Below are 18473 nucleotides of genomic sequence, written 5' to 3'. Positions count from 1 at the left end.
AACCGTATCGGTAGATGCAACTGAGTCAAATTTTGCTTGCAAGGTCTCATGATTTTCATGAACAATAGTTTGCAGTTCTTTTATAGCTGCTTCGTGATTCTGTAGTGCATTTTCATGACGCGAAAAAATAGGTTGGAAATGCTCACAAATTTGTGTTTTTACGTCATTACAGACTTTTTGACATTTCGATTCAATGTGATGTAACTCAGCAGTTAAATCTTCACGTGTTCGTTCAAGAGTTTGCTCCAATGAGTCTAACTTTTTAAGATTTTGTTCCATTGTGTCTAACTTTTGAAGCTTTTGCTGTGTTTGTCTCTGATTTTGTTCCATTGTGTCTAACTTTTTGAGATTTTGTTCCACTGTGTCTAACTTTTTAAGATTTTGTCCCATTTGTCTCTGATTTTGTTCCATTTGTTGCATTAATTGCAATAATAATGTATTAGTGTCTGGAATCTGTTTCTCTACGCTTTTCGGCAGTGCATTTGCACCGGCAACATTCACATTTTGGCAAGCAGAAAATGCGTCTTGACTTATTTGAGAAAACGGTGATAACCCAAAACCTGAATCTACAGTATTTGCGAAATTGTGCCCTGTCATTTCGGATTCCTGAGACGAGCTGTTGCCGACCGATCGATCGATAATGCTTCCCTCTTCACTAATCGTTTCACTGTCCGTGCCATTGTTTGCCGCCCGCTCCATTTCCCTATGCACGATTACCAAATTACTACTTTGAACATCAGTTAATTCATTACTCTGCGGCGCTAACACACTGCCTTCGTCTTCACTGTCATTTCTCAGTTTACTTTGGAGCCTAGTATTACGTTTTTCACACGCCATTATTGTCACAGTATTTCACACGACAACACAGAAAAACACAATTTGAAGAGCAAAATAAAATAACGTAGCAATGGAAATAATGTCTAGTTAATTGCAGCTGCGAAATACTTGGTGCAAATCTACATGCATGCCACAACTGTTTTACTCTACAACAATGAAAAACTACAACTACAAAGGAGATTCTCTCTACAATTACGCGCTAACAATAAACAAAAGCTACACTAAATACACAAACTACAAGATAAAATCAGAAGATTCCAGTGAGGTATCCTAGGCTAAGGGTCGACATATGAAACGTCCCCATTGAACAATTTATATAGGACTGTGCTTAACCTGACACACAATACTTTGTTAGCGCAACGCAATCTGACTTTCAAAATTCCCTACAAAAGAATGGCCCTGACTAACATTAAACTATACCTTTCACAAATCACTTACCTCACAAAAATCTTCGCTGGTCAAGCTACTGCAATACAGCAAGCGCCACTACTGCCAGCTAAATAAAAGATTCAAACTACTAAAGGCACTAACTACTGATAGGGATAGTTAGCAAATGAAAGATATTAATAGAGAACAAACAATGTATTTACCTTAATATCATCATGTATAAATATATATCAGTTCATGACAAATTGCAAACCTCCGCCATCTCTCTCCCCACATCCACCACTGCTGGCGGCTCACCTCCAACTGCGCAACGCTACGCGCTGTTCACAGCCAGCTGCCTAACACTACAATGGCGTACAATGGCGAGTATTACAACAATGCAAAGCAGACACAGACTGCCCACAGCACAGCCAGTGATTGTCATACAGAGGTGGCGTTACCAATAAAAAACCTAAACAGCCTACTTACATAGAGAAAACATAAACAGCCTACTTACATAGAGAAAACATAAACAGCCTACTTACACAGTCAACATTGTCAAAAGCTTTCTCAAAGTCTACAAATGCTAGAAACGTAGGTTAGCCTTTCCTTAATCTTTCTTCTAAGATAAGTCGTAAGGTCAGTATTGCCTCACGTGTTCCAGTGTTTCTACGGAATCCAAACTGATCTTCCCCGAGGTTGGCTTCTACTAGTTTTTTCATTCGTCTGTAAAGAATTCGTGTTAGTATTTTGCAGCTGTGACTTATTAAACTGATAGTTCGGTAATTTTCACATCTGTCAACACCTGCTTTCTTTGGGATTGGAATTATTATATTCTTCTTGAAGTCTGAGGGTATTTCGCCTGTTTCATACATCTTGCTCACCAGATGGTAGAGTTTTGTCAGGACTGGCTCTCCCAGGGCCGTCAGTAGTTCCAATGGAATGTTGTCTACTCCGGGGGCCTTGTTTCGACTCAGGTCTTTCAGTGCTCTGTCAAACTCTTCACGCAGTATCGTATCTCCCATTTCATCTTCATCTACATCCTCTTCCATTTCCATAATATTGTCCTCAAGTACATCGCCCTTGTATAGACCCTCTATATACTCCTTCCACCTTTCTGCTTTCCCTTCTTTGCTTAGAACTGGGTTTCCATCTGAGCTCTTGATATTCATACAAGTCGTTCTCTTATCTCCAAAGGTCTCTTTAATTTTCCTCTAGGCAGTATCTATCTTACTCCTAGTGAGATAAGCCTCTACATCCTTACATTTGTCCTCTAGCCATCCCTGCTTAGCCTGAGAGCAGCTGAAAGATATATCTCAGTGGTGAGACACTGGACTCGTATCTGGGAGGACAGTGATTCAAATTCCCGTCCGCGCATCCAGACTGACGTTCCTTCCTCCCTCCTCCCCCCCCCCCCCCCCTGCCTAATTGTCTGAGGCACAGACCGGGATGTGCCTTCGAAAAATACTCGGACTATTTACTTACCCATCCTTCCCGTACCAGCGCTCTACGGGGGTAGCCTCGTGGTCTAAGGGGCCCTGCCAAGGCCTTGCAGTCGGAAGTTCGAGTCCTCCCTCGGGGATGGATGTATGTGTTGTCCCTAGTGTAAGTTAGATTAAGTAGTGTGTAAGCCTAGGGACCGATGACTTCAGCAGTTTGGTCCCATAGGAACTTAGCAGAAATTTCCAATTTCCCCTACCAGCATCTGCGCTCCTTCGAAGTCGTCTACGGCACAATTAAAGCCTAATCTTCCATCTTTGTTACTGACAGTACCCCTTCTTAAAAAGTCATATGCAGCTGTGACGTCCATACTCCAGGCTGAAAGGTGTGTTAATTTACGCTAGTGGGTTACATTGTCCATGAAATGATTATTTTTTATGACCTATTGCAAGACTTCGTTCGTTACATTTCGTAGTGTTACGAATTATGTTTGTCAGAGCTTTACAAACGGCGCTGAATCTCTTGGTATCTAGATGGTTTCTTATCTCCCACGCCAACGCGCTTTATTTGATTCGTTAAGCATTACCTAGGGAGTTGTCCTGGTAAAAGTTCTTAAAGCCTACCACAGTAGCGTGCTGCGACGGGAAAATTTATAGGTGTACCACAGCTATTCTCAGCTATCTAGAAATAGATGGATGTTTATTAATTAACGTCTTAGCCTCCACAGAGCCCTTATGAACTAAACTTAAACTGTGACTTGGTAATTTTTTTTACTCACCACTGAATACATCACTTACGACGGGTGCTCTGTCATGACCTTAGACGAAACACTTACTTAAATCCAGTCCTTTTTCGTTCATTAAATTCAGTTAACTGATGTTCGTATGCTAATGCAGATTGATCTTTGACCTGAGTAACAATGATTCGCCATACCTTTACGTCAGAATGATTTCCCAAATAATATTTCATCATTTTAACAAAGCGAAAAAACTCTCTTGACTGATCGATTCTATCAAATTTTCCAGTTTTCCTTCTCGTTTAAACTTCTCCTTCTTTAGCGTTCTGTGCCTCAATCTGTAAAAAGAAACCCTTATAGAATCGCTTTGTTGTCTGTCTGTCCCACTGTTAAGAACCGTTTCCCTCAGGAACGAGTACATGTATCAAGTTCAAATTTATGTCTACTGTTCCTTGGCGGTACAAAAATTTTAAGCTTCTAAGCCAATTCAGTCAAAAGATGCGGCCGTTTATGTCACATACTTTGACGCTCGAAAACGCACTCATCAAAATCTATAGAGTGCTTCCGGTTGATCTAGAACCATGAAATTTGGCAAAACAAAAAAAAATGATCGTGTGGCATTGATGGTCGGGAGGTCCCTCAATCCGGGGATGTTCGGGCGCCGGTTGCAAGTCTTATTTCAGGTGATGCCACTTAGGGCGACTGGCTAGTCGGTGATGATGAGGACATCACAACACCCAGTCAAAAGAAAGGAAAAAACCTCCGACCTGGCCGCCATTCGAACGCGGGCCCGCTGCATGGTGCGCAGTCACGTTACCACTCTGCTACGCAGGCGGACATTTGGCAACAAGCAAGGTTTCACCGTACAAGCAAAAGGCAAAAAACCCGAAATTGTTAATTTTGAATTATATCACACGAGAAAATATTTCTTTTGTCATTTGTTATCCGGCTTCGAACTTGAAATTAAAACGTTCTCGGAAGTTTTGGAATCTCTGTGGGCGACATCTTGCCAATATCAACGCCGATAACAGGCAAAAATCGTCAATACCTTCGATTCATGGATTGGATAAACTGTCTCTATGCATTAATAAGTTCGTAGGAAACACTCAGTGCGCGAGTCCAACTCGCACGTGAGCAATTTTTTCCCTCTCATTTTTCCAGAGGCACCTTATTCTCGGGAAAAATAACCTCAGCCTTCTCAGCACAGTTGTGCCCCTGCTTTCATTCCTGGGTGGCTTCCTTAATTGCGCGGTGATCATTTTCCGTATCTCCCCTTAAACAACATATCGCGCCATCCGCAGTTCTCAACAATACAGGGATCCCTGCAGCGGCCGATGCCGTTGCTTAACAACAGTCCGAGGCGAGGCGACTGGCGAGAAACGTGAACGTGTTCGTGCCCAGTCATCAAAATCTTAAAAAAACCGTGAAATACAGCAAAAGTGCAGCGCAACAATAGCAGTCAGAAGGTAAGCGATCAACAAACATCTAAGTTTCGTCAATCTGTCACACCCAAAAAACAGCGTCAAATCGATTGAAACTTAGGCGTTACATAAATTCTCACAGTGACGCATTTTGGTAATTTCCAAGAATGTTAGCCTATCGAAGCTGCAGGCCGTAAACGATAGCTATAGAACGTGTAATTCTAAATCGATCAAACGACTGTGGTGGCGCGATTTATGATATATTATTTGTGAGTTGCTACGAAAACTTGTACGATTTATGTCGGTATTGAGTAGGGAGACATGGTATCGTAGACGTTTCTTCGGCGATTGAGAATAGTTTGAATTTCTGTTGGAAATGTGGACTAATACCGGGTGACGAAAAAGAGATTGTATGGATTGTAGTGGGGCGAAATCCATAAAAGTTCGTAAGAAGAGTTGTGATAGTGAAATACTTTTACAATTTCATTGTGGAAACTGTGGTAAAAGAACGACTATCAGGAAAAATACATCATTTCACTGTACAAAATTATCGATCCAGACCAGTACAATTAGCCGGCCGGTGTGGCCGAGCGGTTCTAGGCGCTACAGTCAGGAAACGCGCGACCGCTACGGTCGCAGTTTCGAATTCTGCCTCGGGCATGGATGTGTGTGATGTCCTTAGGTTAGTTAGGTTTAAGTAGTTGTAAGTTCTAGGGGACTGATGACATAAGAAGTTAAGCCCCATAGTGCCCAGAACCATTTGAACCATTTTTGAACCAGTATAATTCCTGTATCTTGCTGGACTAGAGAGTACACTCCGCAAGGTACAGCATCAGAAAGTGCTTTATCTACCAACACCGTCCGCAACAATTTGAGTTCAAAAAATGGCTCAAATGGCTCTGAGCACTATGCGACTTAACTTCTGAGGTCATCAGTCGCCTAGAACTTAGAACTAATTAAACCTAACTAACCTAAGGAGATCACACACATCCATGCCCGAGGCAGGATTCGAACCTGCGACCGTAGCGGTCCCTCAGCTTCAGACTGCAGCGCATAGAGCCGCACGGCCACTCCGGGCGGCCCAATAATTTGGGGTTTTGCAGAGAAGTCTGTTATGTAATAGTGCAAACGACAGTGTACCGATCGGTGCACCAAAAATGTTGTGCAACTGAACGAGTCGCACATAGCAAGAAGAAAAACCAGAGATGACGACCTTTAAAGAATGTAATCGAACATATTTGGGTATTCGGTGGCATAAACGAGAGTCCCAGGAGTGCTTTGTTGTAAGCGATTTCACCAGAGACAAGGTAGCTTCAGTCGGTCTGATAAAGCATGTTATACCGCCCTGTAGCAAAGTGATTACAGACGGCTTTCAATCGTACAAGGCAGAAAGATTCAACGACGGGTTCGTGACCCTTGTGTAGAATTCGTGTCTTTCGATGATCCCAGTGTCCAGACGCAGAACATAGAGAAATCTTCCCTTAAAAGAGAAGATCGTCCAGGAGAAAAAGACCGACTCTACCTGTTTCAGTAACTGTATTTCCATAACTATTGGTTGCAAGGAAAAGTTGACGCATATGACACTGTACCCACATTTTTAAGTGACTTAGGCAGAATCTATCCAGGTTACGGTGAAAATGCAATGCTGCGGTAGCATCAAATGGACTTTTTCATGACGACAATGTCGATGACGAGCAAGGTAAATCATTTTGTTTGTATTTACAAGCATTTTAATCAGCGTTCTTCTTTTGTCGTTGCTGCAGAAACCACCGCAACCACTGCTCATAACTCCTGCCACCACAGTCGCAGTCACGTTATCGATTTAGAATTGCGCGTTCCATATCTATCATTTCTGGCCCGCGGCTTCGATAGGCAAACACTCTTGGAAATTACCGAAATTTTCATAGTCGTATATGTTTAATGAATATGGAAATCTTCCTCGCTACAGCTACATTCAGGACAATTTGATGTTGCAAACCAGTGATCCAGGCTATTTATCAATAGCTGTCTGAGGTAGTTCATGTTAGAGGAGCATAAATTTTGTGAATCTTGTAATTACAGGAAAACCAGAATATTACAAATTATACATTATCTACTTAATTTTTGTGCCAAATATCTCTGAATTCGTTCGAATGGTTCGATGAGTCGAGTGCGTCACCTTAGTTTCTTGAAACACAGGTTGCCGATGAACATTTCATAAGAAATAACCCATTTTTATAATAATTTCTAACGGTTGCAGACGGATTTCCTACATTAAGTTATATTTTTGTCGGAATACTAATTTGCCTTTACGTATGTCACAAACAGAATTATATTCGAATTAGAAATTGTTGTTTCTGCTTACGTACAGTTAAATAAGGTGGATCAGCTTTTTTCTTTGTGCCAGGGCAGTGCAGTTCGTATCCTAAATCACCGTTAAGTAGGCCAATAATTACGTGGCTTCTCGTCTGCTAATACTGAATCGGTAGAGATCGTTGGAATTCGAGCTGCTAACATTTTCTTTCTTCTCGCTGCCAGCTTTTGCGATCAAATGATAGTTTACACAATAGGCCCGGCACTATAGTTCTCATTGTTTAATGCTGTCTTCCATTTCGATGAAAGGAATTTGTTGCGGTATCATGTATCCATGACCTCCGACTACTGATCTGACCCAATATCTATTAATCGTTCACACTGAGAAGATACTCGGAGCAGTGGCTGACGGGAGTTCATAGGTGTGTGCATTCCTAAGGGACCAAACTGCTGAGGTTGTCAGTCCCTAGGATTACTACACGCTACTTAATCTAGCTTACGGGGACCACACAGTGGTTCAGGTCGAAAAAAATCGATTTTCGGTTTTCATCATATTTCGATAGATTAAGGTTTTATATAAGTACTCTGAAAAGGATTATGCTGAAAAAATTTTTTTCGAGCAGTTAAATAGCATTTTCTTACCACGTGTGTTTATGTGCCACGCCCACTTTTCTGTCACCCACTTTTCTCCATATATTTTAGATCTTTATATACTCTATGAAGTGTTGGCAGAAGAGCCAACACTGTGTTGCTAGAAGAGGCCGAAATGCACGCTGTTAAGCTTACGCAGATTGGCGTGAGGTCTGGAACAGTTAAGGGAATTAATAGTAGCAAATAAAGTACGTAGTTGATGTAACACTTAACTTTAATCCACAATCGGTGTACATCTCTCTTGACTGTACATAATTTTACAATATTAATTATCAAATGCTATGGCGCCTTGCTAGGTCGTAGCAAATGACGTAGCTGAAGGCTATGCTAACTATCGTCTCGGCAAATGAGAGCGTAATTGTCAGTGAACCTTTCCTAGCAAAGTCGGCTGTACAACTGGGGCGAGTGCCAGGACGTCTCTCTAGACCTGCCGTGTGGTGGCGCTCGGTCTGCAATCACTGACAGTGGCGACACGCGGGTCCGACGTATACTACCGGACCGCGGCCGATTTAAAGGCTGCCACCTAGCAAGTGTGGTGTCTGGCGGTGACACCACACTCTACATTGCACGTTAGGGATTTGTTTTACTCCCGAGTGTGTTGGCTATCATTGGAATGCAACGGTCGGTATCCTTTTGTTTCTGCTGTTTGTAAAATTGATTGTAAAATTGTTGACCGGACAGAGTCGGTTAACTAAAACTGAAATAGAAAACTTCCAGGTATACTACGGGCAGGCAATTAGGAGAAATAAAGAAAATCTGGAGGCAATGAAGAGAGATGTTTGGGCCATATTCTCTACTGATGATAAGTCATGTCATGGATTGTGTCCATCAGAAGAAAATTCGTGGTGCAAGTACAATATGGCTCAAGCATTCTCTTCCTGCTGCTGTTATTACAGCAATTAAACCTATTTGCAGAGACTTGGCTCATCCTGACCTTTTAAGGAAATGTCTGCATGGACAGACACAGAACCCAAATGAATGTTTCAACAGCATAATTTGGAACCGCCTTCCAAAAACTGTATTTGTAGGCATGCATACAATGAAACTAGCAGTTCATGATGCCGTTGTTACATTCAATTGTGGTAATATTGGAAAGTGTTGGGTACTGAAAAAACTGGGAATTAATCCTGGTGAAAATATGATCACTGGGCTGCAACATTGCGATTAAATGGAGATAGAAAATGCAGTCAGGTCTGCATCTAATACGGCCAAGAAAGCAAGACAAACATCTAGGAAGGTGAAAAGGAAGCTGGAAGACCTGCTAGAGGCCAAAGAAGAGACATCATACGCAGCAGGACGGTTTTAATTAACTGTAAGTAACAAATTTCAAAACTTTTTTCTTTAAAGTCAATTTCCTGCAAACTGAAATGTTCAGTACATATGCCCCATTATATCAGAAACTATCACACATAAATGAATGAAATTTTCAGAGACTCTGCACAATATAAAAATCCACCTCTGGTACTACATTCATTAATATTCCCCCATGAGGAAGTCCACAAAAAGTATTTTCTGCATAGAAAACTTAATATTTTTTGTTAATAAATTTAAAAAAGTATTTCTTAAAAACTATAAAATGGATAAAGTAGATTTTTGTCAGTTGACTCTATTAGCATTGTGTAACATACAGTTATAATATTAAGCTCCTGCATCAAATAGCTTTTTCAGAAATGGGTCAAATACTTGCCTAAGTTAACATGGGTCAGAACGGCAGGGTATGGTCCCCTTAAACTAACTCATGCTAAGAACAACACATACACACCCATGCACGATGGAGGACTAGAACCTCCGGCGGAAGGGGCCGCGCAGTCCGTGACATAGCGCCTCAAACCGTCAGGCGAGTCGGGTGTAATTATGACAGAAGTCGAAAGACTTCGGATTGATATTCACTTGTTTATTAGATTCGGAGGCACTACCACGCAGCCATGAGGAATGTATTTAGTAACTACACAAACTGGCAGCGGGAGTCTCATTTACTTTGTTTCAGATCTCGTTCTAGATATTCTGCAGCAAATCTCAAGATCTCAGCAACACGTACCACTCACATGTGTATCGCAAGGTAAGACTACTAACTACCCGTACAGATATATACGAGGGCCGACTTCATCATGTTCGTAGCCGCTATGATGCGAATGAATTTATCCGTCTCCATGACAACACAAGGCCTCACACAAGTCTGCACATCCGAGAGGAGCTCACAAAACTTTATTGGACTGTTCTTCCTATTCCACCCTACAGCCCAGATCTCGCACCTTCCGGCTTCCACCTGTTTGGCCCAATGAAGGATCCACTCCGCAAGGAACAGTACGTGTATGATAGGGAGGTTATTGATGCAGCAGAACGTTGCCCCCTACGTCGACCTGTGAAGTGGTATTGTGCGGACATACGAGCCCCACCAGTAAGGTGGCGTAAGCCCGTCACATTATGTTAAAAAATAGGTTTTTGTAGCCAAAAGAGCGGGGGAGTAATATGGTGTATTGGACTCCTGAATAAAACCAACTTGGAGTGAACACACAGTGTGTTGTGGGGCGATCACTCTGTTGTAGAAATAATTCAAAAGCCAAGATCGCTTAAATACTGTTTACTGAATAACTGGTTTTAACACACTAAAGATGCCATCAACGGATCTGAATGTAGATTAACATTTATAAACCATTTGGATATAACGATACATGAGGCAGACCAGCTGATATAAAATCATTGTCACAAAAATTAAAAAACAACTGCTCTTCTGGTCATTCTTTTCCATGAGATATGTAAAACCGAAGTCACAAGATAAAACTATTTGGTACATTAAAAAACGATTGTTCTCCTTGTCATTCTTTTCCATGAGATATGTAAAACCGAAGTCACAAGATAAAACTATTTGGCACATGACCGCTGCACGACGAAACCGGCTATCTAGTAAATTTTGAATTATTTCTAAAACCAATTTGCTTCCAGAAAAAAATGTATTGCATTACTTACTGAACGCCCAGCGTACAAATCGTATTTTTTGCTTCGCAGCATCTACACCTACAGCTTGAAACGTCACTCACAGTTCCATGTAGGAACTCGCAGTTGCAGTCACTCATCATGTGATGTTACTACAACGAAATACAAATCCATGCAAAACTGGAGTGCATTCAGTTAATACTTTTTACTTGTCTTCTGTTGCGTTGGTCTCCTTGATGTTGAATCTGCATCCATGTGCGTCTCCGACTCAGAATCGTGCAGATATTTTGTTGTAACTGATTCTTGTAAAACTTCAAATAAAGCCAGTGGTCGTACTTTTGATAACTAACTTCCATTTATTCACAAGTAAAGCAAGGCTGGGTCAAAGTAACGGAACATTGCACAATGACTGACATTATGACGTCACATTTGTTAGAGGAGAGCATATCTAGAAAGGCGTCTCTTCGGGATGACAGTATTAAACGAAGTCTCTGATCATGTCTCAGCATCCGAAAAGGGCTGACTCACTGGAAGTTTCGATTAAATAATTACATTTTGATCTCCTTATGCAGGAGATCAACGAACCACAACATTTATGATAAAAACGTATCAGATGTTGATGCTTTCATGGTCTACTTCAGTACTTATTTAAGCATTATTTGATGTGTAGCTATAATTTATATTTTTTGCATTTACGAACGCAGGTGGTTTGAACCCAGAAGTTATATAGAAATTCTCTAGACAAAATTACAAATGGTTCAAACGGCTCTAAGCACTATGGGACTTCACATCTGGGGTCATCAGTCCCCTAGACTTAGAACTATTTAAGCCTAACTAACCTAAGGACATCACACACATCCATGACCGAGGCAGGATTCGAACCCGCGACCGTAGCAGCACCGCGGTTCCGGATTGAAGCGCCTAGAATCGCTCGGCCACAGCGGCCGGCCGACAAAATTACATTTTAAAACAACCTTTCCTCTTTATGAGGGTTGTTAAGCATTTTGTATTATTTTAATCGTGCAAAAACCACTAATAGTGTTAACAATTTTACAAATAGAGTGTTCCGTAATTTTGAGTTACGACGCAATTTAAATAATTAATATTTCAGTATTGACACAATCCAGGAATCTAACAAAATATAAAATGTATTCCGGATACTCGGTCTCCAAAGCTTCCTGTTGAGATGTAAATTCTTAAAAAGGTAATTTATTTTTGTAAGAAGTATATTTCCAAATTACGTGTTTCGTTAATTTACGTTTCCTTTCTATACTATAGTATTTGAGATCGCTGTTTAAATGTTGTGGCCAGCATCAGACTGGTCTGATTGCCATTGTGATTTCAATATAATGGCAATTCTTGGTTTTGGATTATTGTGTGTTTTCAAACTTGGCTATAACTATAGTTTGCTAATAAACATTGTAAACTGTAAGTTGACTGTTATGATATTAAATAAGTATAGGTATCACAGACAAAAAAAAGAAAAACAGATAGTACATCGAAAATTGTCATTTCAATAACAACTATTATTCGCTGAAATAGAACCTGGAAACTTCAAATGAAGAGATCGATGCCTAGCGACACGTGATTCCGCGCTCGACGATCGACCAGATCACTTACTGAATCGAAAGATATCCAGCCTAAAGCGTTATAAGCTGTATAATGCAAATCACTGTGATGTGTATGGCAAAGGTTGCTTACTTCCCATTGTGCCAAGTAGTAAGTAGCATTCTCATGGGGCTTTGCTGAAGAAAGCATGCCTCGATTTCGCACATTCTTTCAGGCATTTTCAGGCGTAGCATTTCCTGTCGTGAGTCATTGCTAGTTCGAATGGACTGAAGTACCTACGAAGACGTACCTCTCCCTGTTTATCATGGAAAGCCGACCATGATCGAGCTTCACATAGGAAGTTTAGGTTGTACTGCTATTTTAGCACAGAGAATGACTCTGGTGATGAACGCAAAAGAAAAGCGGAAGAGAAGAGAACTACGGGATAAGAAGTCGATCTTGATCAGCGTATCCGCACTGAAGCGCCAAAGAAACCGGAAAAGGCATGCGTTTTTAAATACAGAGTTGTGTAAACAGGCATAACAAGGCGCTACGGTCGGCAACACCTATATAACAGAACCAGTGTCTGGTGCAGTTGTTAGGTCGGTTACTGCTCCTACAGTGACAGGTTAGCAAGATTGAAGTGAGTTTGGACGTGGTGTTAAAGTCGGCGCACGAGCAATGGAACACAGCATCTCCGAGGTAGAGATGAAGTGGGGATTTCCCCGTACGACCATTTCATCAGTGTACCGTGAATATCAGGAATCCGATAAAACATCAAATTTCTGACATCGCAGCAGCCAGAAAAAGATCCTGTAAGAGCGGGACCAACGACGACTGAAGAGAATCGTTCAACGTGACAGAAGGGCAAACCTTCCGCAAATTGCTATAGATTTCAATGCTGGGCCATCAACAAGTGTCAGCGTTCGAACGATTCAATGGAACATCATACATATGGGCTTTCGGAACCGAAGGCCCACTCGTGTACCCTTGATGACTTCACGAAACAAAGTTTTACGCTTCGTATGGGCCCATCAACACCGACATTGCACTGTTGATGACTGGAAACATGTTGCCTGGTCGAACGAGTCTCGTTTAAAATTGTATCGAGAGCATGGACGTGTACGGCTATAGGGATAATCTCGTGAATATATGGACCCTGCATGCCAGCAGGGGACTGTCCAAGCTGGTGGAGGCTCTGTAATGGTGTGGAGTGTGTGAAGTTGGAGTGATATGGGACCCCTGATGCGTCTAGATACGACTCTGACAGGTGACACGTACATATGCATCCTGTCTGGTCACCTGCATTCATTCATGTCCATTGTGCATTCCGACGGACCTGGACAATTCCAGTAGGAACAATGCCACACCCTACACGTCCATAATTTCTCCAGAGTGGCTCTATGAACCTCTTCTGAGTTTAATCACTTCCGCTGGCCACCAAACTCCCCCCACATGAACATTACTGACCATATTCGGGATGCCTTACAATCTGCTGTTCAGAAGAGATATCCACCTCCTCGTACTCTTACGGATTTATGGATAGCCCTGCAGGATTCATGGTGTCAGTTCCCTCCAGCACTACTTTAGACATTAGTCGAGTCCATACCACGTCGTGTTGCGGCACTTCTGGGTGCTTGCGGGGGCCCTACACGATATGAGGCAAGTGAACCACTTTCTTTGCCTCTTCAGTGTGTAACGTGGTTGGTAAGGAACTCTGCAACAGGTACTTAAACGATTTCAAGAACTCACTGCGAGTGTCTGTAGACCAATTTCACCACCTTCTGCAACCCGTTTCAGCACTGACTGCCAAATCAGATACTAATATGAGACAGACAATAAGTGTAAAACATAGGACCAAGTGACTTTAAGCTATGTAGCCCCAGAGACATATTGACTTGCTATTTCGTATTACAAATAATACAGAACAATGAAAGATTCTTTTGGCGGAATCTGAAGGCGTTCTACAACTACATCTACGTGATTACTCTGGAATTCACAATTAAGTCCCTAGGAGAGGGTCCATCGAACCACCTTCAAGCTATTTCTCTACCGCTGCACTCTCGAACACCGTGCGGGAAAAACGAGCACTTAAATGATTCCGTGGGAGCTCTGATTTCTCTCATTTTATTACAATCATTTATCCCGATGTAGGTGAGCGCCAACAAAATATCTTTGGATTTGGAGGAGAACGTTGATTATTGAAAGTTCATGAGAAAACCCTTCCGCAATGAAAAATGCCTTTGTTTTAATGATTCGCATGTCGGATCTGTGGCACTCTCTTTCCTCTATTCGTCATAATACACAACGAACAACCCTTTGAACAATTTCGATGTCCACCGTCAATCTTATCTGATGTGGATGCCTCACCGCGCGGCAAATACTCCAGAAGGGAGCGGACAAGCATAGTGCAGGCAGTTTCTTTAGTAGACCTGTTGCATAGTATAAATGTTCTGCCAACAAAACGCAATCTTTGGTTTGCTTTCCCCACAACATTATGTGATCGTTCCAGTTTAAATTATATGTAACTATAATTCGCAAGTATTTATCTGAATTCACAGCCATTATATTTTGTGTGCTTTTTGTCTAAATTTAGCGGATTCCTTATAGTACTCGTGTGGACGACTTCAAACTTTTCAATGTTTAGAGTCAGCTGTCACTTTTCGCACCATACAGATATCTCGCCTAAATCATTTTGCAGTTAGTTTTGGTCACCTGATTACTTTGCAAGGTGGTAAATGATAGCAACATCTGCAAACAATCTAAGAAGGCTGATCAGATTGTCTCATTTATGTAGACCAGGAGAGACAGATGGCCTATGACACTTCCTTGGGAAAACTCTTACTTAATTACTTCTATTTTACTCGATGACTTTCCGTCAGTTACTACGAACTGTGACCTTTCTGACAAGAAATCACGAATCCAGTCGTACAACTGAGATATTACTCCATAGGTACGCTGTCTGGTGAGAAGTCGCTTGTGAGAGACGGTGTCAAAAACCTTCTGGAAATCTAAATATATGGAATTAATCTGACGTCTCCTGGCGATAGCACTCAGTACTACGTGAGAATAAAGAGCTAGTTGTGTTTCACAACAACGATGTTTTCTGAATCCCTATTAGCTATTCCTCAATGAATCGTTTTCTTCGAGGTAATTCATAATGTCCACACACAGTGTGTGTTACGGTACGATACGGTATAGTAGAGGTACGTAAATTTCATCAGTGAAGTATCCTGCCCGCTCTGCATCAGATATCTTCTTCAACTCTTGGCAAAAGCTAGTCCTCAAGGTTTTAAATGTTGAAATGACTTACACTACGGGCCATTAAAATTGCTACACCACGAAGATGACGTGCTACAGACACGAAATTTAACCGACAGGAAGATAGATGCTGCGATATGCAAATATTAGCTTTTCAGAGCATTCACACTAGGATGGCGCCGGTGGCGACACCTACAACGTGCTGACATGAGGCCGGCCGCGGTGGTCTCGCGGTTCTAGGCGCGCAGTCCGGAACCGTGCGACTGCTACGGTCGCAGGTTCGAATCCTGCCTCGGGCATGGATGTGTGTGATGTCCTTAGGTTAGTTAGGTTTAAGTAGTTCTAAGTTCTAGGGGACTGATAACCACAGCAGTTGAGTCCCATAGTGCTCAGAGCCATTTTGCTGACATGAGGAAAGTTTCCACCCGATTTCTCATACACAAACAACAGTTGACTGGCGTTGCCTGGTGAAACGTTGTTGTCATGCCTCGTGTAAGGAGGAGAATTGCGTACCATCACGTTTCCGACTTTGATAAAGGTCGGATTGTAGCCTATCGCGATTGCGGTTTATCGTATCGCGACATTGCTGCTCGCGTTGGTCGAGATCCATTGACTGTTATCAGAATATGGAATTGGTGGGTTCAGGAGGGTAATACGGAACGCTGTGCTGGATCCCAACGGCCTCGTATCACTAGCGATCGAGATAACAGGCATCTTATCCGCATGGCTGTAACGGATCGTGCAGCCGCGTCTTGACCACTGTGTCAACAGATGGGGACGTTTGCAAGACAACAACCATCTGCACGAACAGTTCGACGACGTTTTCAGCAGCATGGACTATCAGCTACGAGACCATGGGTGCAGTTACCCTTGACGCTGCATCACAGACAGGAGCGCCTGCGATGATGTACTCAACGACGAACCTGGGTGCACGAATGTCAAAACTTCATTTTTTCGGATGCATCCAGGTTCTGTTTACAGCATCATGATGGTCGCATCCGTGTCTGGCGACATCGCGGTGAACGCACATTGGAAGCGTGTATTCGTCATCGCCATACTGGCGTATCACCCGGCGTGATGGTCTCTGTCACCTCTTGTTCGCACTGACGGAATTTTGAACAGTGGACGTTACATTTCAGATGTGTTACGACCCGTGGCTCTACCATTCATTCGATCCCTCCGAAACCCTACATTTCAGCAGGATATTGCACGACCGCATGTTGCAGGTCCTGTACGGGCCTTTCTGGATACAGAAAATGTTCGACTGCTGCCCTGGCCAGCAAATTCTCCAGATCTCTCACCAAGTGATAACTTCTGGTCAATGGTGTCCGAGCAACTGGCTCGTCACAATACGCCAGTCACTACTCTTGATGAATTGTGGTATCGTGTTGAAGCTGCATGGGCAAGCTCTGTTTGACTGAATGCCCAGGCGTATCAAGGCCGTTATTACGGCCAAAGGTGGTGGTTCTGGGTACTGATTTCTCAGGATCTATGCACCCAAATTGCGTGAAAATGTAATCACATGTCAATTCTAGTATAATATATTTGTCCAATGAATACCCGTTTATCATCTGCATTTCTTCTTGGTGTAGGAATTTTAATGGCCAATAGTGTATTTTAGTTCGAAACTAGTCCAATAAAAATTCTTTTTGCTGCTGTTATATTTACGTGTCTGTCTTATAAAGCTACATGCCTACATCATACAGCAGTGGTTCATCTCCATACTACTGCAGAGTTTTCCTCTCTTGTAACTCTACCAGCCGATCCGTTGTTGACGCGTAGGAGGCAACCTTACAACTGAGAATCCAGCATGGTTGCCCGTGGGGTCACAGGCTTTGCCACGACATTTCGTTCATATGGGTCGTAGTCCACGAAAACGTAACTGACGTTAGTATGTCAAGCCCAATGGGAACGCATCTTTAGGGTTTCTTTTCGATCCACTCACGAACGGAGCGTGGGAAGAATCATAGGTTAAAAGACTCTGTGCACGCTATAGTTAAAGGGTCATTCGAAAAGAAGGAACAGATTTCAGACATTTATATCTTCCAAATTACAAAAGATATCACCATAATTCCAACGTTCCTGAACGGATAACCGTTTAAAATTTGAAAAGCCCGGGTAGACGTTCCATTCACGGCCGCATCGGCGCTGTTGCTTTCTTCTGCATGATGGAAACTATGGCAGGACTAACCTACCTAGACCTGCTTCAGAACTGGTTATTTCCTCAACTTGAAGATGATTCAGATGGCTTCATTTTCATGCGAGATGGTGCCGTGCCTCATTTCTCTAAGCACGTTCTACTTTACCTGAATGATACCATTCCACGTCGTTCGACTGAAAGAGGAGGAGCAGCATGTCTCCAAACCTCACACCCTCCTACATAGCCTCAAATGGTTCAAATGGCTCTGAGCACTATGGGACTTAACATCTGAGGTCATCAGTTATTTTTTTAATTTATTATTTATTTATTGTTCCGTGGGACCAAATTAAGCAGAAGTCTCCATGGTCATGGAACGAGTAAATACATGAAATTATAACACGATAGTAGAAACAGATAAAATGAAATACAAGAAACGTATTCAGGCGACAATTCGTAAGTTTAAATAAAGAAAATCAACAATGTAACACTGGAATTTGCTTAATTTTTCAGCTCTTCCAGGAGCTCGTAGACAGAATAGACGGAGTGAGCCATGAGGAAACTCTTCAGTTTGGACTTAAAAGCGTTTGGGCTACTGCTACGATTTTTTAGTTCTTGTGGGAGCTTATTGAAAATGGATGCAGCAGAATAGTGCACTCCTTTCTGCACAAGAGTCAAGGAAGTGCATTCCACATGCAGATTTGATTTCTGCTTAGTATTAACTGAGTGATAGCTGCTAACTCTTGGGAATACGCTAATATTGCTAACAACAAACGACATTAAAGAAAACATATACTGTGAGGGCAATGTCAGAATTCCCAGACTATTGAATAGGGGTCGACAAGAGGTT

The sequence above is a fragment of the Schistocerca piceifrons genome, chromosome 7 (assembly GCF_021461385.2).
Source record: "Schistocerca piceifrons isolate TAMUIC-IGC-003096 chromosome 7, iqSchPice1.1, whole genome shotgun sequence".
Lineage (NCBI taxonomy): Eukaryota > Metazoa > Arthropoda > Insecta > Orthoptera > Acrididae > Schistocerca > Schistocerca piceifrons.
Note: the sequence above shows the minus strand (reverse complement) of the source record.